General features: G+C 42.0%; 20 non-coding genes across 20 annotated transcripts; all 20 read left to right on the top strand.

Moving 5' to 3' along the window:
* The first annotated feature begins 870 nt into the window (after positions 1-870).
* Positions 871-952, top strand: trnas-uga (transfer RNA serine (anticodon UGA)). The gene has a single exon. It is a non-coding gene; the product is annotated as a tRNA-Ser (tRNA).
* Positions 953-2,221: 1,269 nt separating this feature from the next.
* Positions 2,222-2,303, top strand: trnas-cga (transfer RNA serine (anticodon CGA)). The gene has a single exon. It is a non-coding gene; the product is annotated as a tRNA-Ser (tRNA).
* A 999-nt stretch (positions 2,304-3,302) lies between these two features.
* trnas-uga (transfer RNA serine (anticodon UGA)) lies at positions 3,303-3,384 on the top strand. The gene has a single exon. It is a non-coding gene; the product is annotated as a tRNA-Ser (tRNA).
* Positions 3,385-4,653: 1,269 nt separating this feature from the next.
* trnas-cga (transfer RNA serine (anticodon CGA)) lies at positions 4,654-4,735 on the top strand. Its single transcript has one exon. It is a non-coding gene; the product is annotated as a tRNA-Ser (tRNA).
* A 999-nt stretch (positions 4,736-5,734) lies between these two features.
* Positions 5,735-5,816, top strand: trnas-uga (transfer RNA serine (anticodon UGA)). Its single transcript has one exon. It is a non-coding gene; the product is annotated as a tRNA-Ser (tRNA).
* A 1,269-nt stretch (positions 5,817-7,085) lies between these two features.
* On the top strand, positions 7,086-7,167 carry trnas-cga (transfer RNA serine (anticodon CGA)). Its single transcript has one exon. It is a non-coding gene; the product is annotated as a tRNA-Ser (tRNA).
* A 999-nt stretch (positions 7,168-8,166) lies between these two features.
* On the top strand, positions 8,167-8,248 carry trnas-uga (transfer RNA serine (anticodon UGA)). The gene has a single exon. It is a non-coding gene; the product is annotated as a tRNA-Ser (tRNA).
* A 1,269-nt stretch (positions 8,249-9,517) lies between these two features.
* On the top strand, positions 9,518-9,599 carry trnas-cga (transfer RNA serine (anticodon CGA)). The gene has a single exon. It is a non-coding gene; the product is annotated as a tRNA-Ser (tRNA).
* A 999-nt stretch (positions 9,600-10,598) lies between these two features.
* trnas-uga (transfer RNA serine (anticodon UGA)) lies at positions 10,599-10,680 on the top strand. Its single transcript has one exon. It is a non-coding gene; the product is annotated as a tRNA-Ser (tRNA).
* A 1,269-nt stretch (positions 10,681-11,949) lies between these two features.
* trnas-cga (transfer RNA serine (anticodon CGA)) lies at positions 11,950-12,031 on the top strand. Its single transcript has one exon. It is a non-coding gene; the product is annotated as a tRNA-Ser (tRNA).
* Positions 12,032-13,030: 999 nt separating this feature from the next.
* Positions 13,031-13,112, top strand: trnas-uga (transfer RNA serine (anticodon UGA)). Its single transcript has one exon. It is a non-coding gene; the product is annotated as a tRNA-Ser (tRNA).
* A 1,269-nt stretch (positions 13,113-14,381) lies between these two features.
* On the top strand, positions 14,382-14,463 carry trnas-cga (transfer RNA serine (anticodon CGA)). The gene has a single exon. It is a non-coding gene; the product is annotated as a tRNA-Ser (tRNA).
* Positions 14,464-15,462: 999 nt separating this feature from the next.
* Positions 15,463-15,544, top strand: trnas-uga (transfer RNA serine (anticodon UGA)). Its single transcript has one exon. It is a non-coding gene; the product is annotated as a tRNA-Ser (tRNA).
* A 1,269-nt stretch (positions 15,545-16,813) lies between these two features.
* On the top strand, positions 16,814-16,895 carry trnas-cga (transfer RNA serine (anticodon CGA)). Its single transcript has one exon. It is a non-coding gene; the product is annotated as a tRNA-Ser (tRNA).
* A 999-nt stretch (positions 16,896-17,894) lies between these two features.
* On the top strand, positions 17,895-17,976 carry trnas-uga (transfer RNA serine (anticodon UGA)). Its single transcript has one exon. It is a non-coding gene; the product is annotated as a tRNA-Ser (tRNA).
* A 1,269-nt stretch (positions 17,977-19,245) lies between these two features.
* Positions 19,246-19,327, top strand: trnas-cga (transfer RNA serine (anticodon CGA)). Its single transcript has one exon. It is a non-coding gene; the product is annotated as a tRNA-Ser (tRNA).
* Positions 19,328-20,326: 999 nt separating this feature from the next.
* On the top strand, positions 20,327-20,408 carry trnas-uga (transfer RNA serine (anticodon UGA)). Its single transcript has one exon. It is a non-coding gene; the product is annotated as a tRNA-Ser (tRNA).
* Positions 20,409-21,677: 1,269 nt separating this feature from the next.
* trnas-uga (transfer RNA serine (anticodon UGA)) lies at positions 21,678-21,759 on the top strand. The gene has a single exon. It is a non-coding gene; the product is annotated as a tRNA-Ser (tRNA).
* Positions 21,760-22,759: 1,000 nt separating this feature from the next.
* Positions 22,760-22,841, top strand: trnas-uga (transfer RNA serine (anticodon UGA)). The gene has a single exon. It is a non-coding gene; the product is annotated as a tRNA-Ser (tRNA).
* Positions 22,842-24,110: 1,269 nt separating this feature from the next.
* On the top strand, positions 24,111-24,192 carry trnas-uga (transfer RNA serine (anticodon UGA)). Its single transcript has one exon. It is a non-coding gene; the product is annotated as a tRNA-Ser (tRNA).
* Positions 24,193-25,767: the final 1,575 nt, after the last annotated feature.

Below are 25,767 nucleotides of genomic sequence, written 5' to 3' on the forward strand. Positions count from 1 at the left end.
AGGGACTGGCCAACCCTGCTTCTGCCATGAAAATAACTAAAGAAAGCCAGACTTTCCCAGAAAAGTCAGGCTCAGACTAGCACCATCTGTATGCCTTACGTCGTTCCACTAACGCAGTCCAGTTTTAACCAATAAAGGCTCATACAAGACAGACTTACATAGTCTCATTTACTGCGCACACCAAAGATATTTAAGAAGCATAAATGAATGATAGATTGATCAGATGAGTTGGAAAGCGTGTAAAACGAGAGTGGTGTTTTTTTCTGTGGCAGAAGAAACACTGCTGATGGAGCTGTATGAAAAATAGAAAGATATAATTGCTAAAAAAGGCAATACTGTGGCCATAAATACAGCCAGGGAGTTGGCTTGGCAATGAATTGCAGACAGACTAAATGCGTAAGTTACATAAATGTTGCAAGCACTTAGTGCAGTGGCATGGTGGTACGGTGGTTTATGCTGTCGCCTTAAGCCGTGAAAGTTTCTGGACTGATCCCCATAGCCAAGAGGGAGCCTTCTGGGTTGACTTCACGTGTCATTCTTACTGTATAATGCTATTCTGTGTGATTTGATCTCCGTAAAATACTTGTGAAATGTTCTGCACAAATAAGCGTATCTTGTCTTTTCTATTTTATTAATAAACTTTCAAAGAATACAGTGATTGAACAAACTATAGAAATATCTTCCTGTTCATCTCATTTTAAACCATTCTTTTAAAAGTTTCAGTCATTGCATTGTAGTACGAACTACAGTAGTCCCAACTAACTAACGTGGTTCAAACTACTGTGGTATGACGGTTTTGGGAAACAGTTCACTTCGGATGTTGGTTAGGTTGAACTACCATAGGCAGTGGCAATGACCACTGGACAGACAGCTGTGATGGCCGAGTGGTTAAGCCGTTGGACTTGAAATCCAATGGGGATTCCCCACGCAGGTTCAAACCCTGCTCGCAGCGTGGTTGGGGCCGAGTGTGTCTCTTTTGGGGGCAGTGTCTGGTCCTGCATGTTAGGGCCTTGTCTCTTAAAATTGAAGGTCATTGGTTCAAATCCCACGGATGGCAGAATGATTTCTCCATTGAGTCCATCAGCAAACCCTTAATCCCCAATACTTCAAGAACTGGCCAACGCTGCTTCTGCCAAACAAACAAGTAAATAAGTTCCCTCAGGGTGTAGGACAAAGTGGGTTACTGCCGAGTTCTCTCTGCTATGGATAACAGCTTAGTTTGGAACGAGACATACTCAAATGGAAATGAAGTCCTTATTTTAAAATGTATTCTTTCTACTTTGCCACACATCCCTATAATACTTAAACTTAGGTGCAACATTAGCATAGCCATAACTATGTTTTTAGCATTGTTTCAAGAACATTGAAATTCTTTTGCATCTCAGTCAATCCTAGTTTTTTCATGCAATTTTAATCAAGAACTCTAAACAGCAAGCTGTACAGCTGATAAACATGTTGTTTGTCATGAATTTGGACTTCTACTTTGAGTTCTTTTGACTTCAGTATTGATTTGCTTTGCTAACCAAGAGTAGGCTACAGGTAGTATAGAAGACTCTTGCCAATGTCAGTATGAAAGACTTCATAATGGTGTTTACGATTCCCCTGCTAACCTGTTGTACGCTTCCCAAAAACATAGTTACTAACAATGTTGCCAACTTACAGAACTGGAAATTTGCAACTGAACAGTTACAACGAGACTATTTGGACAAAAGTATTGGGACACCTGGCCATGAAACTTACATGAACATTACAGCAGCTATTGAGTCACCAGAGCACTGGCATCATTTATGCACTATGCTCCTCAGCAGTCGGCGACCCTGCTCTGTTACTTTACATGGTCTGCCGCTTTGTGGCTGAGTTGCTGGTGTGCCAAAACACTTCCGCTTTGGAATCACACCACTTACAATTGACCGTTGAATATCTAGTAGGGAAAACATTTCATGCACTTGCTTATTACAAAGGTGGCATGCTATGACAGGACCATGCTTGAATTCCCTGAGCTCTTCAGAATGACCCTTTTTTCACAAGGGTTTGTAAACCTGATTGCATGGCTGATGGAAAGATGGACATAGAAGGGCTCTGTTTGCATCTGCACTACATTTGCAGTTTTCTTACCAGGATATAAAAGCAGACAGAAGTAATTCCTAAATCTGTCAGTATGTCATTTACTGAACAAATCACATTGACACTCCATCCAAAAAGAAGGGAGGCATGACAGACAGCTGTGATGGCCGAGTGGTTAAGGCGTTGGACTCGAAATCCAATGGGGATTCCCCACGCAGGTTCAAACCCTGCTCGCAGCGTGTGTGTCCATTTTGGGGGCAGTGTTTGGGCTCTATCCCTTAAAATTGAAGGTCACTGGTTGAAATCGCATGCTTGGCAGAATGATTTCTACATTGAGACCATCAACAAACCCTTATTCCCCATTATTCAGGGACTGGCCAACCCTGCTTCTGCCATGAAAATAACTAAAGAAAGCCAGACTTTCCCAGAAAAGTCAGGCTCAGACTAGCACCATCTCTATGCCTTACGTCGTTCCACTAACGCAGTCCAGTTTTAACCAATAAAGGCTCATACAAGACAGACTTACATAGTCTCATTTACTGCGCACACCAAAGATATTTAAGAAGCATAAATGAATGATAGATTGATCAGATGAGTTGGAAAGCGTGTAAAACGAGAGTGGTGTTTTTTTCTGTGGCAGAACAAACACTGCTGATGGAGCTGTATGAAAAATAGAAAGATATAATTGCTAAAAAAGGCAATACTGTGGCCATAAATACAGCCAGGGAGTTGGCTTGGCAATGAATTGCAGACAGACTAAATGCGTAAGTTACATAAATGTTGCAAGCACTTAGTGCAGTGGCATGGTGGTACGGTGGTTTATGCTGTCGCCTTAAGCCGTGAAAGTTTCTGGACTGATCCCCATAGCCAAGAGGGAGCCTTCTAGGTTGACTTCACGTGTCATTCTTACTGTATAATGCTATTCTGTGTGATTTGATCTCCGTAAAATACTTGTGAAATGTTCTGCACAAATAAGCGTATCTTGTCTTTTCTATTTTATTAATAAACTTTCAAAGAATACAGTGATTGAACAAACTATAGAAATATCTTCCTGTTCATCTCATTTTAAACCATTCTTTTAAAAGTTTCAGTCATTGCATTGTAGTACGAACTACAGTAGTCCCAACTAACTAACGTGGTTCAAACTACTGTGGTATGACGGTTTTGGGAAACAGTTCACTTCGGATGTTGGTTAGGTTGAACTACCATAGGCAGTGGCAATGACCACTGGACAGACAGCTGTGATGGCCGAGTGGTTAAGCCGTTGGACTTGAAATCCAATGGGGATTCCCCACGCAGGTTCAAACCCTGCTCGCAGCGTGGTTGGGGCCGAGTGTGTCTCTTTTGGGGGCAGTGTCTGGTCCTGCATGTTAGGGCCTTGTCTCTTAAAATTGAAGGTCATTGGTTCAAATCCCACGGATGGCAGAATGATTTCTCCATTGAGTCCATCAGCAAACCCTTAATCCCCAATACTTCAAGAACTGGCCAACGCTGCTTCTGCCAAACAAACAAGTAAATAAGTTCCCTCAGGGTGTAGGACAAAGTGGGTTACTGCCGAGTTCTCTCTGCTATGGATAACAGCTTAGTTTGGAACGAGACATACTCAAATGGAAATGAAGTCCTTATTTTAAAATGTATTCTTTCTACTTTGCCACACATCCCTATAATACTTAAACTTAGGTGCAACATTAGCATAGCCATAACTATGTTTTTAGCATTGTTTCAAGAACATTGAAATTCTTTTGCATCTCAGTCAATCCTAGTTTTTTCATGCAATTTTAATCAAGAACTCTAAACAGCAAGCTGTACAGCTGATAAACATGTTGTTTGTCATGAATTTGGACTTCTACTTTGAGTTCTTTTGACTTCAGTATTGATTTGCTTTGCTAACCAAGAGTAGGCTACAGGTAGTATAGAAGACTCTTGCCAATGTCAGTATGAAAGACTTCATAATGGTGTTTACGATTCCCCTGCTAACCTGTTGTACGCTTCCCAAAAACATAGTTACTAACAATGTTGCCAACTTACAGAACTGGAAATTTGCAACTGAACAGTTACAACGAGACTATTTGGACAAAAGTATTGGGACACCTGGCCATGAAACTTACATGAACATTACAGCAGCTATTGAGTCACCAGAGCACTGGCATCATTTATGCACTATGCTCCTCAGCAGTCGGCGACCCTGCTCTGTTACTTTACATGGTCTGCCGCTTTGTGGCTGAGTTGCTGGTGTGCCAAAACACTTCCGCTTTGGAATCACACCACTTACAATTGACCGTTGAATATCTAGTAGGGAAAACATTTCATGCACTTGCTTATTACAAAGGTGGCATGCTATGACAGGACCATGCTTGAATTCCCTGAGCTCTTCAGAATGACCCTTTTTTCACAAGGGTTTGTAAACCTGATTGCATGGCTGATGGAAAGATGGACATAGAAGGGCTCTGTTTGCATCTGCACTACATTTGCAGTTTTCTTACCAGGATATAAAAGCAGACAGAAGTAATTCCTAAATCTGTCAGTATGTCATTTACTGAACAAATCACATTGACACTCCATCCAAAAAGAAGGGAGGCATGACAGACAGCTGTGATGGCAGAGTGGTTAAGGCGTTGGACTCGAAATCCAATGGGGATTCCCCACGCAGGTTCAAACCCTGCTCGCAGCGTGTGTGTCCATTTTGGGGGCAGTGTTTGGGCTCTATCCCTTAAAATTGAAGGTCACTGGTTGAAATCGCATGCTTGGCAGAATGATTTCTACATTGAGACCATCAACAAACCCTTATTCCCCATTATTCAGGGACTGGCCAACCCTGCTTCTGCCATGAAAATAACTAAAGAAAGCCAGACTTTCCCAGAAAAGTCAGGCTCAGACTAGCACCATCTCTATGCCTTACGTCGTTCCACTAACGCAGTCCAGTTTTAACCAATAAAGGCTCATACAAGACAGACTTACATAGTCTCATTTACTGCGCACACCAAAGATATTTAAGAAGCATAAATGAATGATAGATTGATCAGATGAGTTGGAAAGCGTGTAAAACGAGAGTGGTGTTTTTTTCTGTGGCAGAACAAACACTGCTGATGGAGCTGTATGAAAAATAGAAAGATGTAATTGCTAAAAAAGGCAATACTGTAGCCATAAATACAGCCAGGGAGTTGGCTTGGCAATGAATTGCAGACAGACTAAATGCGTAAGTTACATAAATGTTGCAAGCACTTAGTGCAGTGGCATGGTGGTACGGTGGTTTATGCTGTCGCCTTAAGCCGTGAAAGTTTCTGGACTGATCCCCATAGCCCAGAGGGAGCCTTCTGGGTTGACTTCACGTGTCATTCTTACTGTATAATGCTATTCTGTGTGATTTGATCTCCGTAAAATACTTGTGAAATGTTCTGCACAAATAAGCGTATCTTGTCTTTTCTATTTTATTAATGAACTTTCAAAGAATACAGTGATTGAACAAACTATAGAAATATCTTCCTGTTCATCTCATTTTAAACCATTCTTTTAAAAGTTTCAGTCATTGCATTGTAGTACGAACTACAGTAGTCCCAACTAACTAACGTGGTTCAAACTACTGTGGTATGACGGTTTTGGGAAACAGTTCACTTCGGATGTTGGTTAGGTTGAACTACCATAGGCAGTGGCAATGACCACTGGACAGACAGCTGTGATGGCCGAGTGGTTAAGGCGTTGGACTTGAAATCCAATGGGGATTCCCCACGCAGGTTCAAACCCTGCTCGCAGCGTGGTTGGGGCCGTGTGTGTTTCTTTTGGGGGCAGTGTCTGGTCCTGCATGTTAGGGCCTTGTCTCTTAAAATTGAAGGTCATTGGTTCAAATCCCACGGATGGCAGAATGATTTCTCCATTGAGTCCATCAGCAAACCCTTAATCCCCAATACTTCAAGAACTGGCCAACGCTGCTTCTGCCAAACAAACAAGTAAATAAGTTCCCTCAGGGTGTAGGACAAAGTGGGTTACTGCCGAGTTCTCTCTGCTATGGATAACAGCTTAGTTTGGAACGAGACATACTCAAATGGAAATGAAGTCCTTATTTTAAAATGTATTCTTTCTACTTTGCCACACATCCCTATAATACTTAAACTTAGGTGCAACATTAGCATAGCCATAACTATGTTTTTAGCATTGTTTCAAGAACATTGAAATTCTTTTGCATCTCAGTCAATCCTAGTTTTTTCATGCAATTTTAATCAAGAACTCTAAACAGCAAGCTGTACAGCTGATAAACATGTTGTTTGTCATGAATTTGGACTTCTACTTTGAGTTCTTTTGACTTCAGTATTGATTTGCTTTGCTAACCAAGAGTAGGCTACAGGTAGTATAGAAGACTCTTGCCAATGTCAGTATGAAAGACTTCATAATGGTGTTTACGATTCCCCTGCTAACCTGTTGTACGCTTCCCAAAAACATAGTTACTAACAATGTTGCCAACTTACAGAACTGGAAATTTGCAACTGAACAGTTACAACGAGACTATTTGGACAAAAGTATTGGGACACCTGGCCATGAAACTTACATGAACATTACAGCAGCTATTGAGTCACCAGAGCACTGGCATCATTTATGCACTATGCTCCTCAGCAGTCGGCGACCCTGCTCTGTTACTTTACATGGTCTGCCGCTTTGTGGCTGAGTTGCTGGTGTGCCAAAACACTTCCGCTTTGGAATCACACCACTTACAATTGACCGTTGAATATCTAGTAGGGAAAACATTTCATGCACTTGCTTATTACAAAGGTGGCATGCTATGACAGGACCATGCTTGAATTCCCTGAGCTCTTCAGAATGACCCTTTTTTCACAAGGGTTTGTAAACCTGATTGCATGGCTGATGAAAAGATGGACATAGAAGGGCTCTGTTTGCATCTGCACTACATTTGCAGTTTTCTTACCAGGATATAAAAGCAGACAGAAGTAATTCCTAAATCTGTCAGTATGTCATTTACTGAACAAATCACATTGACACTCCATCCAAAAAGAAGGGAGGCATGACAGACAGCTGTGATGGCCGAGTGGTTAAGGCGTTGGACTCGAAATCCAATGGGGATTCCCCACGCAGGTTCAAACCCTGCTCGCAGCGTGTGTGTCCATTTTGGGGGCAGTGTTTGGGCTCTATCCCTTAAAATTGAAGGTCACTGGTTGAAATCGCATGCTTGGCAGAATGATTTCTACATTGAGACCATCAACAAACCCTTATTCCCCGTTATTCAGGGACTGGCCAACCCTGCTTCTGCCATGAAAATAACTAAAGAAAGCCAGACTTTCCCAGAAAAGTCAGGCTCAGACTAGCACCATCTCTATGCCTTACGTCGTTCCACTAACGCAGTCCAGTTTTAACCAATAAAGGCTCATACAAGACAGACTTACATAGTCTCATTTACTGCGCACACCAAAGATATTTAAGAAGCATAAATGAATGATAGATTGATCAGATGAGTTGGAAAGCGTGTAAAACGAGAGTGGTGTTTTTTTCTGTGGCAGAACAAACACTGCTGATGGAGCTGTATGAAAAATAGAAAGATGTAATTGCTAAAAAAGGCAATACTGTGGCCATAAATACAGCCAGGGAGTTGGCTTGGCAATGAATTGCAGACAGACTAAATGCGTAAGTTACATAAATGTTGCAAGCACTTAGTGCAGTGGCATGGTGGTACGGTGGTTTACGCTGTCGCCTTGAGCCGTGAAAGTTTCTGGACTGATCCCCATAGCCAAGAGGGAGCCTTCTGGGTTGACTTCACGTGTCATTCTTACTGTATAATGCTATTCTGTGTGATTTGATCTCCGTAAAATACTTGTGAAATGTTCTGCACAAATAAGCGTATCTTGTCTTTTCTATTTTATTAATAAACTTTCAAAGTATACAGTGATTGAACAAACTATAGAAATATCTTCCTGTTCATCTTATTTTAAACCATTCTTTTAAAACTTTCAGTCATTGCATTGTAGTACGAACTACAGTAGTCCCAACTAACTAACGTGGTTCAAACTACTGTGATATGACGGTTTTGGCAAACAGTTCACTTCGGATGTTGGTTAGGTTGAACTACCATAGGCAGTGGCAATGAGCACCGTACGGACAGCTGTGATGGCCGAGTGGTTAAGACGTTGGACTTGAAATCCAATGGGGATTCCCCACGCAGGTTCAAACCCTGCTCGCAGCGTGGTTGGGGCCGTGTGTGTCTCTTTTGGGGGTAGTGTCTGGTCCTGCATGTTAGGGCCTTGTCTCTTAAAATTGAAGGTCATTGGTTCAAATCCCACGGATGGCAGAATGATTTCTCCACTGAGTCCATCAGCAAAGCTTTAATCCCCAATACTTCAAGAACTGGCCAACGCTGCTTCTGCCAAACAAACAAGTAAATAAGTTCCCTCAGGGTGTAGGACAAAGTGGGTTACTGCCGAGTTCTCTCTGCTATGGATAACAGCTTAGTTTGGAACGAGACATACTCATATGGAAATGAAGTCCTTATTTTAAAATGTATTCTTTCTACTTTGCCACACATCCCTATAATACTTAAACTTAGGTGCAACATTAGCATAGCCATAACTATGTTTTTAGCATTGTTTCAAGAACATTGAAATTCTTTTGCATCTCAGTCAATCCTAGTTTTTTCATGCAATTTTAATCAAGAACTCTAAACAGCAAGCTGTACAGCTGATAAACATGTTGTTTGTAATGAATTTGGACTTCTACTTTGAGTTCTTTTGACTTCAGTATTGATTTGCTTTGCTAACCAAGAGTAGGCTACAGGTAGTATAGAAGACTCTTGCCAATGTCAGTATGAAAGACTTCATAATGGTGTTTACGATTCCCCTGCTAACCTGTTGTACGCTTCCCAAAAACATAGTTACTAACAATGTTGCCAACTTACAGAACTGGAAATTTGCAACTGAACAGTTACAACGAGACTATTTGGACAAAAGTATTGGGACACCTGGCCATGAAACTTACATGAACATTACAGCAGCTATTGAGTCACCAGAGCACTGGCATCATTTATGCACTATGCTCCTCAGCAGTCGGCGACCCTGCTCTGTTACTTTACATGGTCTGCCGCTTTGTGGCTGAGTTGCTGGTGTGCCAAAACACTTCCGCTTTGGAATCACACCACTTACAATTGACCGTTGAATATCTAGTAGGGAAAACATTTCATGCACTTGCTTATTACAAAGGTGGCATGCTATGACAGGACCATGCTTGAATTCCCTGAGCTCTTCAGAATGACCCTTTTTTCACAAGGGTTTGTAAACCTGATTGCATGGCTGATGGAAAGATGGACATAGAAGGGCTCTGTTTGCATCTGCACTACATTTGCAGTTTTCTTACCAGGATATAAAAGCAGACAGAAGTAATTCCTAAATCTGTCAGTATGTCATTTACTGAACAAATCACATTGACACTCCATCCAAAAAGAAGGGAGGCATGACAGACAGCTGTGATGGCCGAGTGGTTAAGGTGTTGGACTCGAAATCCAATGGGGATTCCCCACGCAGGTTCAAACCCTGCTCGCAGCGTGTGTGTCCATTTTGGGGGCAGTGTTTGGGCTCTATCCCTTAAAATTGAAGGTCACTGGTTGAAATCGCATGCTTGGCAGAATGATTTCTACATTGAGACCATCAACAAACCCTTATTCCCCGTTATTCAGGGACTGGCCAACCCTGCTTCTGCCATGAAAATAACTAAAGAAAGCCAGACTTTCCCAGAAAAGTCAGGCTCAGACTAGCACCATCTCTATGCCTTACGTCGTTCCACTAACGCAGTCCAGTTTTAACCAATAAAGGCTCATACAAGACAGACTTACATAGTCTCATTTACTGCGCACACCAAAGATATTTAAGAAGCATAAATGAATGATAGATTGATCAGATGAGTTGGAAAGCGTGTAAAACGAGAGTGGTGTTTTTTTCTGTGGCAGAACAAACACTGCTGATGGAGCTGTATGAAAAATAGAAAGATGTAATTGCTAAAAAAGGCAATACTGTGGCCATAAATACAGCCAGGGAGTTGGCTTGGCAATGAATTGCAGACAGACTAAATGCGTAAGTTACATAAATGTTGCAAGCACTTAGTGCAGTGGCATGGTGGTACGGTGGTTTACGCTGTCGCCTTGAGCCGTGAAAGTTTCTGGACTGATCCCCATAGCCAAGAGGGAGCCTTCTGGGTTGACTTCACGTGTCATTCTTACTGTATAATGCTATTCTGTGTGATTTGATCTCCGTAAAATACTTGTGAAATGTTCTGCACAAATAAGCGTATCTTGTCTTTTCTATTTTATTAATAAACTTTCAAAGTATACAGTGATTGAACAAACTATAGAAATATCTTCCTGTTCATCTTATTTTAAACCATTCTTTTAAAACTTTCAGTCATTGCATTGTAGTACGAACTACAGTAGTCCCAACTAACTAACGTGGTTCAAACTACTGTGATATGACGGTTTTGGCAAACAGTTCACTTCGGATGTTGGTTAGGTTGAACTACCATAGGCAGTGGCAATGAGCACCGTACGGACAGCTGTGATGGCCGAGTGGTTAAGACGTTGGACTTGAAATCCAATGGGGATTCCCCACGCAGGTTCAAACCCTGCTCGCAGCGTGGTTGGGGCCGTGTGTGTCTCTTTTGGGGGTAGTGTCTGGTCCTGCATGTTAGGGCCTTGTCTCTTAAAATTGAAGGTCATTGGTTCAAATCCCACGGATGGCAGAATGATTTCTCCACTGAGTCCATCAGCAAAGCTTTAATCCCCAATACTTCAAGAACTGGCCAACGCTGCTTCTGCCAAACAAACAAGTAAATAAGTTCCCTCAGGGTGTAGGACAAAGTGGGTTACTGCCGAGTTCTCTCTGCTATGGATAACAGCTTAGTTTGGAACGAGACATACTCTTATGGAAATGAAGTCCTTATTTTAAAATGTATTCTTTCTACTTTGCCACACATCCCTATAATACTTAAACTTAGGTGCAACATTAGCATAGCCATAACTATGTTTTTAGCATTGTTTCAAGAACATTGAAATTCTTTTGCATCTCAGTCAATCCTAGTTTTCTAATGCAATTTTAATCAATAACTCTAAACAGCAAGCTGTACAGCTGATAAACATGTTGTTTGTCATGAATTTGGACTTCTACTTTGAGTTCTTTTGACTTCAGTATTGATTTGCTTTGCTAACCAAGAGTGGGCTACAGGTAGTATAGAAGACTCTTGCCAATGTCAGTATGAAAGACTTCATAATGGTGTTTACGATTCCCCTGCTAACCTGTTGTACGCTTCCCAAAAACATAGTTACTAACAATGTTGCCAACTTACAGAACTGGAAATTTGCAACTGAACAGTTACAACGAGACTATTTGGACAAAAGTATTGGGACACCTGGCCATGAAACTTACATGAACATTAAAGCAGCTATTGAGTCACCAGAGCACTGGCATCTTTTATGCACTATGCTCCTCAGCAGTCGGCGACCCTGCTCTGTTACTTTACATGGTCTGCCGCTTTGTGGCTGAGTTGCTGGTGTGCCAAAACACTTCCGCTTTGGAATCACACCACTTACAATTGACCGTTGAATATCTAGTAGGGAAAACATTTCATGCACTTGCTTATTACAAAGGTGGCATGCTATGACAGGACCATGCTTGAATTCCCTGAGCTCTTCAGAATGACCCTTTTTTCACAAGGGTTTGTAAACCTGATTGCATGGCTGATGGAAAGATGGACATAGAAGGGCTCTGTTTGCATCTGCACTACATTTGCAGTTTTCTTACCAGGATATAAAAGCAGACAGAAGTAATTCCTAAATCTGTCAGTATGTCATTTACTGAACAAATCACATTGACACTCCATGCAAAAAGAAGGGAGGCATGACAGACAGCTGTGATGGCCGAGTGGTTAAGGCGTTGGACTCGAAATCCAATGGGGATTCCCCACGCAGGTTCAAACCCTGCTCGCAGCGTGTGTGTCCATTTTGGGGGCAGTGTTTGGGCTCTATCCCTTAAAATTGAAGGTCACTGGTTGAAATCGCATGCTTGGCAGAATGATTTCTACATTGAGACCATCAACAAACCCTTATTCCCCATTATTCAGGGACTGGCCAACCCTGCTTCTGCCATGAAAATAACTAAAGAAAGCCAGACTTTCCCAGAAAAGTCAGGCTCAGACTAGCACCATCTCTATGCCTTACGTCGTTCCACTAACGCAGTCCAGTTTTAACCAATAAAGGCTCATACAAGACAGACTTACATAGTCTCATTTACTGCGCACACCAAAGATATTTAAGAAGCATAAATGAATGATAGATTGATCAGATGAGTTGGAAAGCGTGTAAAACGAGAGTGGTGTTTTTTTCTGTGGCAGAACAAACACTGCTTATGGAGCTGTATGAAAAATAGAAAGATGTAATTGCTAAAAAAGGCAATACTGTGGCCATAAATACAGCCAGGGAGTTGGCTTGGCAATGAATTGCAGACAGACTAAATGCGTAAGTTACATAAATGTTGCAAGCACTTAGTGCAGTGGCATGGTGGTACGGTGGTTTACGCTGTCGCCTTGAGCCGTGAAAGTTTCTGGACTGATCCCCATAGCCAAGAGGGAGCCTTCTGGGTTGACTTCACGTGTCATTCTTACTGTATAATGCTATTCTGTGTGATTTGATCTCCGTAAAATACTTGTGAAATGTTCTGCACAAATAAGCGTATCTTGTCTTTTCTATTTTATTAATAAACTTTCAAAGAATACAGTGATTGAACAAACTATAGAAATATCTTCCTGTTCATCTCATTTTAAACCATTCTTTTAAAAGTTTCAGTCATTGCATTGTAGTACGAACTACAGTAGTCCCAACTAACTAACGTGGTTCAAACTACTGTGGTATGACGGTTTTGGGAAACAGTTCACTTCGGATGTTGGTTAGGTTGAACTACCATAGGCAGTGGCAATGACCACTGGACAGACAGCTGTGATGGCCGAGTGGTTAAGGCGTTGGACTTGAAATCCAATGGGGATTCCCCACGCAGGTTCAAACCCTGCTCGCAGCGTGGTTGGGGCCGTGTGTGTCTCTTTTGGGGGTAGTGTCTGGTCCTGCATGTTAGGGCCTTGTCTCTTAAAATTGAAGGTCATTGGTTCAAATCCCACGGATGGCAGAATGATTTCTCCACTGAGTCCATCAGCAAACCTTTAATCCCCAATACTTCAAGAACTGGCCAACGCTGCTTCTGCCAAACAAACAAGTGAATAAGTTCCCTCAGGGTGTAGGACAAAGTGGGTTACTGCCGAGTTCTCTCTGCTATGGATAACAGCTTAGTTTGGAACGAGACATACTCATATGGAAATGAAGTCCTTATTTTAAAATGTATTCTTTCTACTTTGCCACACATCCCTATAATACTTAAACTTAGGTGCAACATTAGCATAGCCATAACTATGTTTTTAGCATTGTTTCAAGAACATTGAAATTCTTTTGCATCTCAGTCAATCCTAGTTTTCTCATGCAATTTTAATCAAGAACTCTAAACAGCAAGCTGTACAGCTGATAAACATGTTGTTTGTCATGAATTTGGACTTCTACTTTGAGTTCTTTTGACTTCAGTATTGATTTGCTTTGCTAACCAAGAGTGGGCTACAGGTAGTATAGAAGACTCTTGCCAATGTCAGTATGAAAGACTTCATAATGGTGTTTACGATTCCCCTGCTAACCTGTTGTACGCTTCCCAAAAACATAGTTACTAACAATGTTGCCAACTTACAGAACTGGAAATTTGCAACTGAACAGTTACAACGAGACTATTTGGACAAAAGTATTGGGACACCTGGCCATGAAACTTACATGAACATTAAAGCAGCTATTGAGTCACCAGAGCACTGGCATCTTTTATGCACTATGCTCCTCAGCAGTCGGCGACCCTGCTCTGTTACTTTACATGGTCTGCCGCTTTGTGGCTGAGTTGCTGGTGTGCCAAAACACTTCCGCTTTGGAATCACACCACTTACAATTGACCGTTGAATATCTAGTAGGGAAAACATTTCATGCACTTGCTTATTACAAAGGTGGCATGCTATGACAGGACCATGCTTGAATTCCCTGAGCTCTTCAGAATGACCCTTTTTTCACAAGGGTTTGTAAACCTGATTGCATGGCTGATGGAAAGATGGACATAGAAGGGCTCTGTTTGCATCTGCACTACATTTGCAGTTTTCTTACCAGGATATAAAAGCAGACAGAAGTAATTCCTAAATCTGTCAGTATGTCATTTACTGAACAAATCACATTGACACTCCATGCAAAAAGAAGGGAGGCATGACAGACAGCTGTGATGGCCGAGTGGTTAAGGCGTTGGACTCGAAATCCAATGGGGATTCCCCACGCAGGTTCAAACCCTGCTCGCAGCGTGTGTGTCCATTTTGGGGGCAGTGTTTGGGCTCTATCCCTTAAAATTGAAGGTCACTGGTTGAAATCGCATGCTTGGCAGAATGATTTCTACATTGAGACCATCAACAAACCCTTATTCCCCATTATTCAGGGACTGGCCAACCCTGCTTCTGCCATGAAAATAACTAAAGAAAGCCAGACTTTCCCAGAAAAGTCAGGCTCAGACTAGCACCATCTCTATGCCTTACGTCGTTCCACTAACGCAGTCCAGTTTTAACCAATAAAGGCTCATACAAGACAGACTTACATAGTCTCATTTACTGCGCACACCAAAGATATTTAAGAAGCATAAATGAATGATAGATTGATCAGATGAGTTGGAAAGCGTGTAAAACGAGAGTGGTGTTTTTTTCTGTGGCAGAACAAACACTGCTGATGGAGCTGTATGAAAAATAGAAAGATGTAATTGCTAAAAAAGGCAATACTGTGGCCATAAATACAGCCAGGGAGTTGGCTTGGCAATGAATTGCAGACAGACTAAATGCGTAAGTTACATAAATGTTGCAAGCACTTAGTGCAGTGGCATGGTGGTACGGTGGTTTATGCTGTCGCCTTAAGCCGTGAAAGTTTCTGGACTGATCCCCATAGCCCAGAGGGAGCCTTCTGGGTTGACTTCACGTGTCATTCTTACTGTATAATGCTATTCTGTGTGATTTGATCTCCGTAAAATACTTGTGAAATGTTCTGCACAAATAAGCGTATCTTGTCTTTTCTATTTTATTAATAAACTTTCAAAGAATACAGTGATTGAACAAACTATAGAAATATCTTCCTGTTCATCTCATTTTAAACCATTCTTTTAAAAGTTTCAGTCATTGCATTGTAGTACGAACTACAGTAGTCCCAACTAACTAACGTGGTTCAAACTACTGTGGTATGACGGTTTTGGCAAACAGTTCACTTCGGATGTTGGTTAGGTTGAACTACCATAGGCAGTGGCAATGACCACTGGACAGACAGCTGTGATGGCCGAGTGGTTAAGGCGTTGGACTTGAAATCCAATGGGGATTCCCCACGCAGGTTCAAACCCTGCTCGCAGCGTGGTTGGGGCCGTGTGTGTCTCTTTTGGGGGTAGTGTCTGGTCCTGCATGTTAGGGCCTTGTCTCTTAAAATTGAAGGTCATTGGTTCAAATCCCACGGATGGCAGAATGATTTCTCCACTGAGTCCATCAGCAAACCTTTAATCCCCAATACTTCAAGAACTGGCCAACGCTGCTTCTGCCAAACAAACAAGTGAATAAGTTCCCTCAGGGTGTAGGACAAAGTGGGTTACTGCCGAGTTCTCTCTGCTATGGATAACAGCTTAGTTTGGAACGAGACATACTCATATGGAAATGAAGTCCTTATTTTAAAATGTATTCTTTCTACTTTGCCACACATCCCTATAATACTTAAACTTAGGTGCAACATTAGCATAGCCATAACTATGTTTTTAGCATTGTTTCAAGAACATTGAAATTCTTTTGCATCTCAGTCAATCCTAGTTTTCTCATGCAATTTTAATCAAGAACTCTAAACAGCAAGCTGTACAGCTGATAAACATGTTGTTTGTCATGAATTTGGACTTCTACTTTGAGTTCTTTTGACTTCAGTATTGATTTGCTTTGCTAACCAAGAGTGGGCTACAGGTAGTATAGAAGACTCTTGCCAATGTCAGTATGAAAGACTTCATAATGGTGTTTACGATTCCCCTGCTAACCTGTTGTACGCTTCCCAAAAACATAGTTACTAACAATGTTGCCAACTTACAGAACTGGAAATTTGCAACTGAACAGTTACAACGAGACTATTTGGACAAAAGTATTGGGACACCTGGCCATGAAACTTACATGAACATTAAAGCAGCTATTGAGTCACCAGAGCACTGGCATCTTTTATGCACTATGCTCCTCAGCAGTCGGCGACCCTGCTCTGTTACTTTACATGGTCTGCCGCTTTGTGGCTGAGTTGCTGGTGTGCCAAAACACTTCCGCTTTGGAATCACACCACTTACAATTGACCGTTGAATATCTAGTAGGGAAAACATTTCATGCACTTGCTTATTACAAAGGTGGCATGCTATGACAGGACCATGCTTGAATTCCCTGAGCTCTTCAGAATGACCCTTTTTTCACAAGGGTTTGTAAACCTGATTGCATGGCTGATGGAAAGATGGACATAGAAGGGCTCTGTTTGCATCTGCACTACATTTGCAGTTTTCTTACCAGGATATAAAAGCAGACAGAAGTAATTCCTAAATCTGTCAGTATGTCATTTACTGAACAAATCACATTGACACTCCATGCAAAAAGAAGGGAGGCATGACAGACAGCTGTGATGGCCGAGTGGTTAAGGCGTTGGACTCGAAATCCAATGGGGATTCCCCACGCAGGTTCAAACCCTGCTCGCAGCGTGTGTGTCCATTTTGGGGGCAGTGTTTGGGCTCTATCCCTTAAAATTGAAGGTCACTGGTTGAAATCGCATGCTTGGCAGAATGATTTCTACATTGAGACCATCAACAAACCCTTATTCCCCATTATTCAGGGACTGGCCAACCCTGCTTCTGCCATGAAAATAACTAAAGAAAGCCAGACTTTCCCAGAAAAGTCAGGCTCAGACTAGCACCATCTCTATGCCTTACGTCGTTCCACTAACGCAGTCCAGTTTTAACCAATAAAGGCTCATACAAGACAGACTTACATAGTCTCATTTACTGCGCACACCAAAGATATTTAAGAAGCATAAATGAATGATAGATTGATCAGATGAGTTGGAAAGCGTGTAAAACGAGAGTGGTGTTTTTTTCTGTGGCAGAACAAACACTGCTGATGGAGCTGTATGAAAAATAGAAAGATGTAATTGCTAAAAAAGGCAATACTGTGGCCATAAATACAGCCAGGGAGTTGGCTTGGCAATGAATTGCAGACAGACTAAATGCGTAAGTTACATAAATGTTGCAAGCACTTAGTGCAGTGGCATGGTGGTACGGTGGTTTATGCTGTCGCCTTAAGCCGTGAAAGTTTCTGGACTGATCCCCATAGCCCAGAGGGAGCCTTCTGGGTTGACTTCACGTGTCATTCTTACTGTATAATGCTATTCTGTGTGATTTGATCTCCGTAAAATACTTGTGAAATGTTCTGCACAAATAAGCGTATCTTGTCTTTTCTATTTTATTAATAAACTTTCAAAGAATACAGTGATTGAACAAACTATAGAAATATCTTCCTGTTCATCTCATTTTAAACCATTCTTTTAAAAGTTTCAGTCATTGCATTGTAGTACGAACTACAGTAGTCCCAACTAACTAACGTGGTTCAAACTACTGTGGTATGACGGTTTTGGGAAACAGTTCACTTCGGATGTTGGTTAGGTTGAACTACCATAGGCAGTGGCAATGACCACTGGACAGACAGCTGTGATGGCCGAGTGGTTAAGGCGTTGGACTTGAAATCCAATGGGGATTCCCCACGCAGGTTCAAACCCTGCTCGCAGCGTGGTTGGGGCCGTGTGTGTTTCTTTTGGGGGCAGTGTCTGGTCCTGCATGTTAGGGCCTTGTCTCTTAAAATTGAAGGTCATTGGTTCAAATCCCACGGATGGCAGAATGATTTCTCCATTGAGTCCATCAGCAAACCCTTAATCCCCAATACTTCAAGAACTGGCCAACGCTGCTTCTGCCAAACAAACAAGTGAATAAGTTCCCTCAGGGTGTAGGACAAAGTGGGTTACTGCCGAGTTCTCTCTGCTATGGATAACAGCTTAGTTTGGAACGAGACATACTCAAATGGAAATGAAGTCCTTATTTTAAAATGTATTCTTTCTACTTTGCCACACATCCCTATAATACTTAAACTTAGGTGCAACATTAGCATAGCCATAACTATGTTTTTAGCATTGTTTCAAGAACATTGAAATTCTTTTGCATCTCAGTCAATCCTAGTTTTTTCATGCAATTTTAATCAAGAACTCTAAACAGCAAGCTGTACAGCTGATAAACATGTTGTTTGTCATGAATTTGGACTTCTACTTTGAGTTCTTTTGACTTCAGTATTGATTTGCTTTGCTAACCAAGAGTAGGCTACAGGTAGTATAGAAGACTCTTGCCAATGTCAGTATGAAAGACTTCATAATGGTGTTTACGATTCCCCTGCTAACCTGTTGTACGCTTCCCAAAAACATAGTTACTAACAATGTTGCCAACTTACAGAACTGGAAATTTGCAACTGAACAGTTACAACGAGACTATTTGGACAAAAGTATTGGGAGACCTGGCCATGAAACTTACATGAACATTACAGCAGCTATTGAGTCACCAGAGCACTGGCATCATTTATGCACTATGCTCCTCAGCAGTCGGCGACCCTGCTCTGTTACTTTACATGGTCTGCCGCTTTGTGGCTGAGTTGCTGGTGTGCCAAAACACTTCCGCTTTGGAATCACACCACTTACAATTGACCGTTGAATATCTAGTAGGGAAAACATTTCATGCACTTGCTTATTACAAAGGTGGCATGCTATGACAGGACCATGGTTGAATTCCCTGAGCTCTTCAGAATGACCCTTTTTTCACAAGGGTTTGTAAACCTGATTGCATGGCTGATGGAAAGATGGACATAGAAGGGCTCTGTTTGCATCTGCACTACATTTGCAGTTTTCTTACCAGGATATAAAAGCAGACAGAAGTAATTCCTAAATCTGTCAGTATGTCATTTACTGAACAAATCACATTGACACTCCATCCAAAAAGAAGGGAGGCATGACAGACAGCTGTGATGGCCGAGTGGTTAAGGCGTTGGACTCGAAATCCAATGGGGATTCCCCACGCAGGTTCAAACCCTGCTCGCAGCGTGTGAGTCCATTTTGGGGGCAGTGTTTGGGCTCTATCCCTTAAAATTGAAGGTCACTGGTTGAAATCGCATGCTTGGCAGAATGATTTCTACATTGAGACCATCAACAAACCCTTATTCCCCATTATTCAGGGACTGGCCAACCCTGCTTCTGCCATGAAAATAACTAAAGAAAGCCAGACTTTCCCAGAAAAGTCAGGCTCAGACTAGCACCATCTCTATGCCTTACGTCGTTCCACTAACGCAGTCCAGTTTTAACCAATAAAGGCTCATACAAGACAGACTTACATAGTCTCATTTACTGCGCACACCAAAGATATTTAAGAAGCATAAATGAATGATAGATTGATCAGATGAGTTGGAAAGCGTGTAAAACGAGAGTGGTGTTTTTTTCTGTGGCAGAACAAACACTGCTGATGGAGCTGTATGAAAAATAGAAAGATGTAATTGCTAAAAAAGGCAATACTGTGGCCATAAATACAGCCAGGGAGTTGGCTTGGCAATGAATTGCAGACAGACTAAATGCGTAAGTTACATAAATGTTGCAAGCACTTAGTGCAGTGGCATGGTGGTACGGTGGTTTACGCTGTCGCCTTAAGCCGTGAAAGTTTCTGGATTGATCCCCATAGCCAAGAGGGAGCCTTCTGGGTTGACTTCACGTGTCATTCTTACTGTATAATGCTATTCTGTGTGATTTGATCTCCGTAAAATACTTGTGAAATGTTCTGCACAAATAAGCGTATCTTATCTTTTCTATTTTATCAATAAACTTTCAAAGAATACAGTGATTGAACAAACTATAGAAATATCTTCCTGTTCATCTCATTTTAAACCATTCTTTTAAAAGTTTCAGTCATTGCATTGTAGTACGAACTACAGTAGTCCCAACTAACTAACGTGGTTCAAACTACTGTGGTATGACGGTTTTGGGAAACAGTTCACTTCGGATGTTGGTTAGGTTGAACTACCATAGGCAGTGGCAATGACCACTGGACAGACAGCTGTGATGGCCGAGTGGTTAAGGCGTTGGACTTGAAATCCAATGGGGATTCCCCACGCAGGTTCAAACCCTGCTCGCAGCGTGGTTGGGGCCGTGTGTGTTTCTTTTGGGGGCAGTGTCTGGTCCTGCATGTTAGGGCCTTGTCTCTTAAAATTGAAGGTCATTGGTTCAAATCCCACGGATGGCAGAATGATTTCTCCATTGAGTCCATCAGCAAACCCTTAATCCCCAATACTTCAAGAACTGGCCAACGCTGCTTCTGCCAAACAAACAAGTAAATAAGTTCCCTCAGAGTGTAGGACAAAGTGGGTTACTGCCGAGTTCTCTCTGCTATGGATAACAGCTTAGTTTGGAACGAGACATACTCATATGGAAATGAAGTCCTTATTTTAAAATGTATTCTTTCTACTTTGCCACACATCCCTATAATACTTAAACTTAGGTGCAACATTAGCATAGCCATAACTATGTTTTTAGCATTGTTTCAAGAACATTGAAATTCTTTTGCATCTCAGTCAATCCTAGTTTTTTCATGCAATTTTAATCAAGAACTCTAAACAGCAAGCTGTACAGCTGATAAACATGTTGTTTGTCATGAATTTGGACTTCTACTTTGAGTTCTTTTGACTTCAGTATTGATTTGCTTTGCTAACCAAGAGTAGGCTACAGGTAGTATAGAAGACTCTTGCCAATGTCAGTATGAAAGACTTCATAATGGTGTTTACGATTCCCCTGCTAACCTGTTGTACGCTTCCCAAAAACATAGTTACTAACAATGTTGCCAACTTACAGAACTGGAAATTTGCAACTGAACAGTTACAACGAGACTATTTGGACAAAAGTATTGGGACACCTGGCCATGAAACTTACATGAACATTACAGCAGCTATTGAGTCACCAGAGCACTGGCATCATTTATGCACTATGCTCCTCAGCAGTCGGCGACCCTGCTCTGTTACTTTACATGGTCTGCCGCTTTGTGGCTGAGTTGCTGGTGTGCCAAAACACTTCCGCTTTGGAATCACACCACTTACAATTGACCGTTGAATATCTAGTAGGGAAAACATTTCATGCACTTGCTTATTACAAAGGTGGCATGCTATGACAGGACCATGCTTGAATTCCCTGAGCTCTTCAGAATGACCCTTTTTTCACAAGGGTTTGTAAACCTGATTGCATGGCTGATGGAAAGATGGACATAGAAGGGCTCTGTTTGCATCTGCACTACATTTGCAGTTTTCTTACCAGGATATAAAAGCAGACAGAAGTAATTCCTAAATCTGTCAGTATGTCATTTACTGAACAAATCACATTGACACTCCATCCAAAAAGAAGGGAGGCATGACAGACAGCTGTGATGGCCGAGTGGTTAAGGCGTTGGACTTGAAATCCAATGGGGATTCCCCACGCAGGTTCAAACCCTGCTCGCAGCGTGTGTGTCCATTTTGGGGGCAGTGTTTGGGCTCTATCCCTTAAAATTGAAGGTCACTGGTTGAAATCGCGTGCTTGGCAGAATGATTTCTACATTGAGACCATCAACAAACCCTTATTCCCCATTATTCAGGGACTGGCCAACCCTGCTTCTGCCATGAAAATAACTAAAGAAAGCCAGACTTTCCCAGAAAAGTCAGGCTCAGACTAGCACCATCTCTATGCCTTACGTCGTTCCACTAACGCAGTCCAGTTTTAACCAATAAAGGCTCATACAAGACAGACTTACATAGTCTCATTTACTGCGCACACCAAAGATATTTAAGAAGCATAAATGAATGATAGATTGATCAGATGAGTTGGAAAGCGTGTAAAACGAGAGTGGTGTTTTTTACTGTGGCAGAACAAACACTGCTGATGGAGCTGTATGAAAAATAGAAAGATGTAATTGCTAAAAAAGGCAATACTGTGGCCATAAATACAGCCAGGGAGTTGGCTTGGCAATGAATTGCAGACAGACTAAATGCGTAAGTTACATAAATATTGCAAGCACTTAGTGCAGTGGCATGGTGGTACGGTGGTTTATGCTGTCGCCTTAAGCCGTGAAAGTTTCTGGACTGATCCCCATAGCCAAGAGGGAGCCTTCTGGGTTGACTTCACGTGTCATTCTTACTGTATAATGCTATTCTGTGTGATTTGATCTCCGTAAAATACTTGTGAAATGTTCTGCACAAATAAGCGTATCTTGTCTTTTCTATTTTATTAATAAACTTTCAAAGTATTACAGTGATTGAACAAACTATAGAAATATCTTCCTGTTCATCTTATTTTAAACCATTCTTTTAAAAGTTTCAGTCATTGCATTGTAGTACGAACTACAGTAGTCCCAACTAACTAACGTGCTTCAAACTACTGTGGTATGACGGTTTTGGCAAACAGTTCACTTCGGATGTTGGTTAGGTTGAACTACCATAGGCAGTGCCAATGACCACCGTACGGACAGCTGTGATGGCCGAGTGGTTAAGACGTTGGACTTGAAATCCAATGGGGATTCCCCACGCAGGTTCAAACCCTGCTCGCAGCGTGGTTGGGGCCGTGTGTGTCTCTTTTGGGGGTAGTGTCTGGTCCTGCATGTTAGGGCCTTGTCTCTTAAAATTGAAGGTCATTGGTTCAAATCCCACGGATGGCAGAATGATTTCTCCATTGAGTCCATCAGCAAACCGTTAATCCCCAATACTTCAAGAACTGGCCAACGCTGCTTCTGCCAAACAAACAAGTAAATAAGTTCCCTCAGGGTGTAGGACAAAGTGGGTAACTGCCGAGTTCTCTCTGCTATGGATAACAGCTTAGTTTGGAACGAGACATACTCATATGGAAATGAAGTCCTTATTTTAAAATGTATTCTTTCTACTTTGCCACACATCCCTATAATACTTAAACTTAGGTGCAACATTACCATAGCCATAACTATGTTTTTAGCATTGTTTCAAGAACATTGAAATTCTTTTGAATCTCAGTCAATCCTAGTTTTTTCATGCAATTTTAATCAAGAACTCTAAACAGCAAGCTGTACAGCTGATAAACATGTTGTTTGTAATGAATTTGGACTTCTACTTTGAGTTCTTTTGACTTCAGTATTGATTTGCTTTGCTAACCAAGAGTAGGCTACAGGTAGTATAGAAGACTCTTGCCAATGTCAGTATGAAAGACTTCATAATGGTGTTTACGATTCCCCTGCTAACCTGTTGTACGCTTCCCAAAAGCATAGTTACTAACAATGTTGCCAACTTACAGAACTGGAAATTTGCAACTGAACAGTTACAACGAGACTATTTGGACAAAAGTATTGGGACACCTGGCCATGAAACTTACATGAACATTACAGCAGCTATTGAGTCACCAGAGCATTGGCATCTTTTATGCACTATGCTCCTCAGCAGTCGGCGACCCTGCTCTGCTACTTTACATGGTCTGCCGCTTTGTGGCTGAGTTGCTGGTGTGCCAAAACACTTCCGCTTTGGAATCACACCAATTACAATTGACCGTTGAATATCTAGTAGGGAAAACATTTCATGCACTTGCTTATTACAAAGGTGGCATGCTATGACAGGACCATGCTTGAATTCCCTGAGCTCTTCAGAATGACCCTTTTTTCACAAGGGTTTGTAAACCTGATTGCATGGCTGATGGAAAGATGGACATAGAAGGGCTCTGTTTGCATCTGCACTACATTTGCAGTTTTCTTACCAGGATATAAAAGTAGACAGAAGTAATTCCTAAATCTGTCAGTATGTCATTTACTGAACAAATCACATTGACACTCCATGCAAAAAGAAGGGAGGCATGACAGACAGCTGTGATGGCCGAGTGGTTAAGGCGTTGGACTTGAAATCCAATGGGGATTCCCCACGCAGGTTCAAACCCTGCTCGCAGCGTGTGTGTCCATTTTGGGGGCAGTGTGTGGTCCTGCCTGTTAGGGCTCTATCCCTTAAAATTGAAGGTCACTGGTTGAAATCGCGTGCTTGGCAGAATGATTTCTACATTGAGACCATCAACAAACCCTCATTCCCCATTATTCAGGGACTGGCCAACCCTGCTTCTGCCATGAAAATAACTAAAGAAAGCCAGAATTTCCCAGAAAAGTCAGGCTCAGACAAGCACCATCTCTATGCCTTACGTCGTTCCACTAACGCAGTCCAGTTTTAACCAATAAAGGCTCATACAAGACAGACTTACATAGTCTCATTTACTGCGCACACCAAAGATATTTAAGAAGCATAAATGAATGATAGATTGATCAGATGAGTTGGAAAGCGTGTAAAACGAGAGTGGTGTTTTTTCTGTGGCAGAACAAACACTGCTGATGGAGCTGTATGAAAAATAGAAAGATGTAATTGCTAAAAAAGGCAATACTGTGGCCATAAATACAGCCAGGGAGTTGGCTTGGCAATGAATTGCAGACAGACTAAATGCGTAAGTTACATAAATGTTGCAAGCACTTAGTGCAGTGGCATGGTGGTACGGTGGTTTATGCTGTCGCCTTAAGCCGTGAAAGTTTCTGGACTGATCCCCATAGCCAAGAGGGAGCCTTCTGGGTTGACTTCACGTGTCATTCTTACTGTATAATGCTATTCTGTGTGATTTGATCTCCGTAAAATACTTGTGAAATGTTCTGCACAAATAAGCGTATCTTGTCTTTTCTATTTTATTAATAAACTTTCAAAGTATACAGTGATTGAACAAACTATAGAAATATCTACCTGTTCATCTTATTTTAAACCATTCTTTTAAAAGTTTCAGTCATTGCATTGTAGTACGAACTACAGTAGTCCCAACTAACTAACGTGGTTCAAACTACTGTGGTATGACGGTTTTGGGAAACAGTTCACTTCGGATGTTGGTTAGGTTGAACTACCATAGGCAGTGGCAATGACCTCTGGACAGACAGCTGTGATGGCCGAGTGGTTAAGGCGTTGGACTTGAAATCCAATGGGGATTCCAACTGAACAGTTACAACGAGACTATTTGGACAAAAGTATTGGGACACCTGGCCATGAAACTTACATGAACATTAAAGCAGCTATTGAGTCACCAGAGCATTGGCATCTTTTATGCACTATGCTCCTCAGCAGTCGGCGACCCTGCTCTGTTACTGAATGTAACCGGTGATCGCTAGGGATGACGTCATCCGCGGATCCCGTATCCGGCGGTATGTATGCGACGCTGATTAGGTAAATGGGGGCGGTTCATGATGGCGTCTTAATTGGGATCAGCGTGGATAAAAGCGGTGGGAAGCCGCTAGTGGGGGAGGTTCGATTGCTGCCGCGATACTTCTGCGAGCGACGGAAATGGTGGTGAGCGGTTGGTTCCGTGTCCCGGCTGCGGCATAAGGTAATGAGTAATAGGGGTTGGACGGGGTGGCTGAGTGCATTTCCGTTCTCTTCCGGGTATGTAAGGGCTGTTGATCTTCTTCCTAGGCTGGGTTCGGGGTGACAAGTGTGTCCGGGTCC

This window comes from Brienomyrus brachyistius, chromosome 14 (assembly GCF_023856365.1).
Source record: "Brienomyrus brachyistius isolate T26 chromosome 14, BBRACH_0.4, whole genome shotgun sequence".
Taxonomy (NCBI): Eukaryota; Metazoa; Chordata; class Actinopteri; order Osteoglossiformes; family Mormyridae; genus Brienomyrus; species Brienomyrus brachyistius.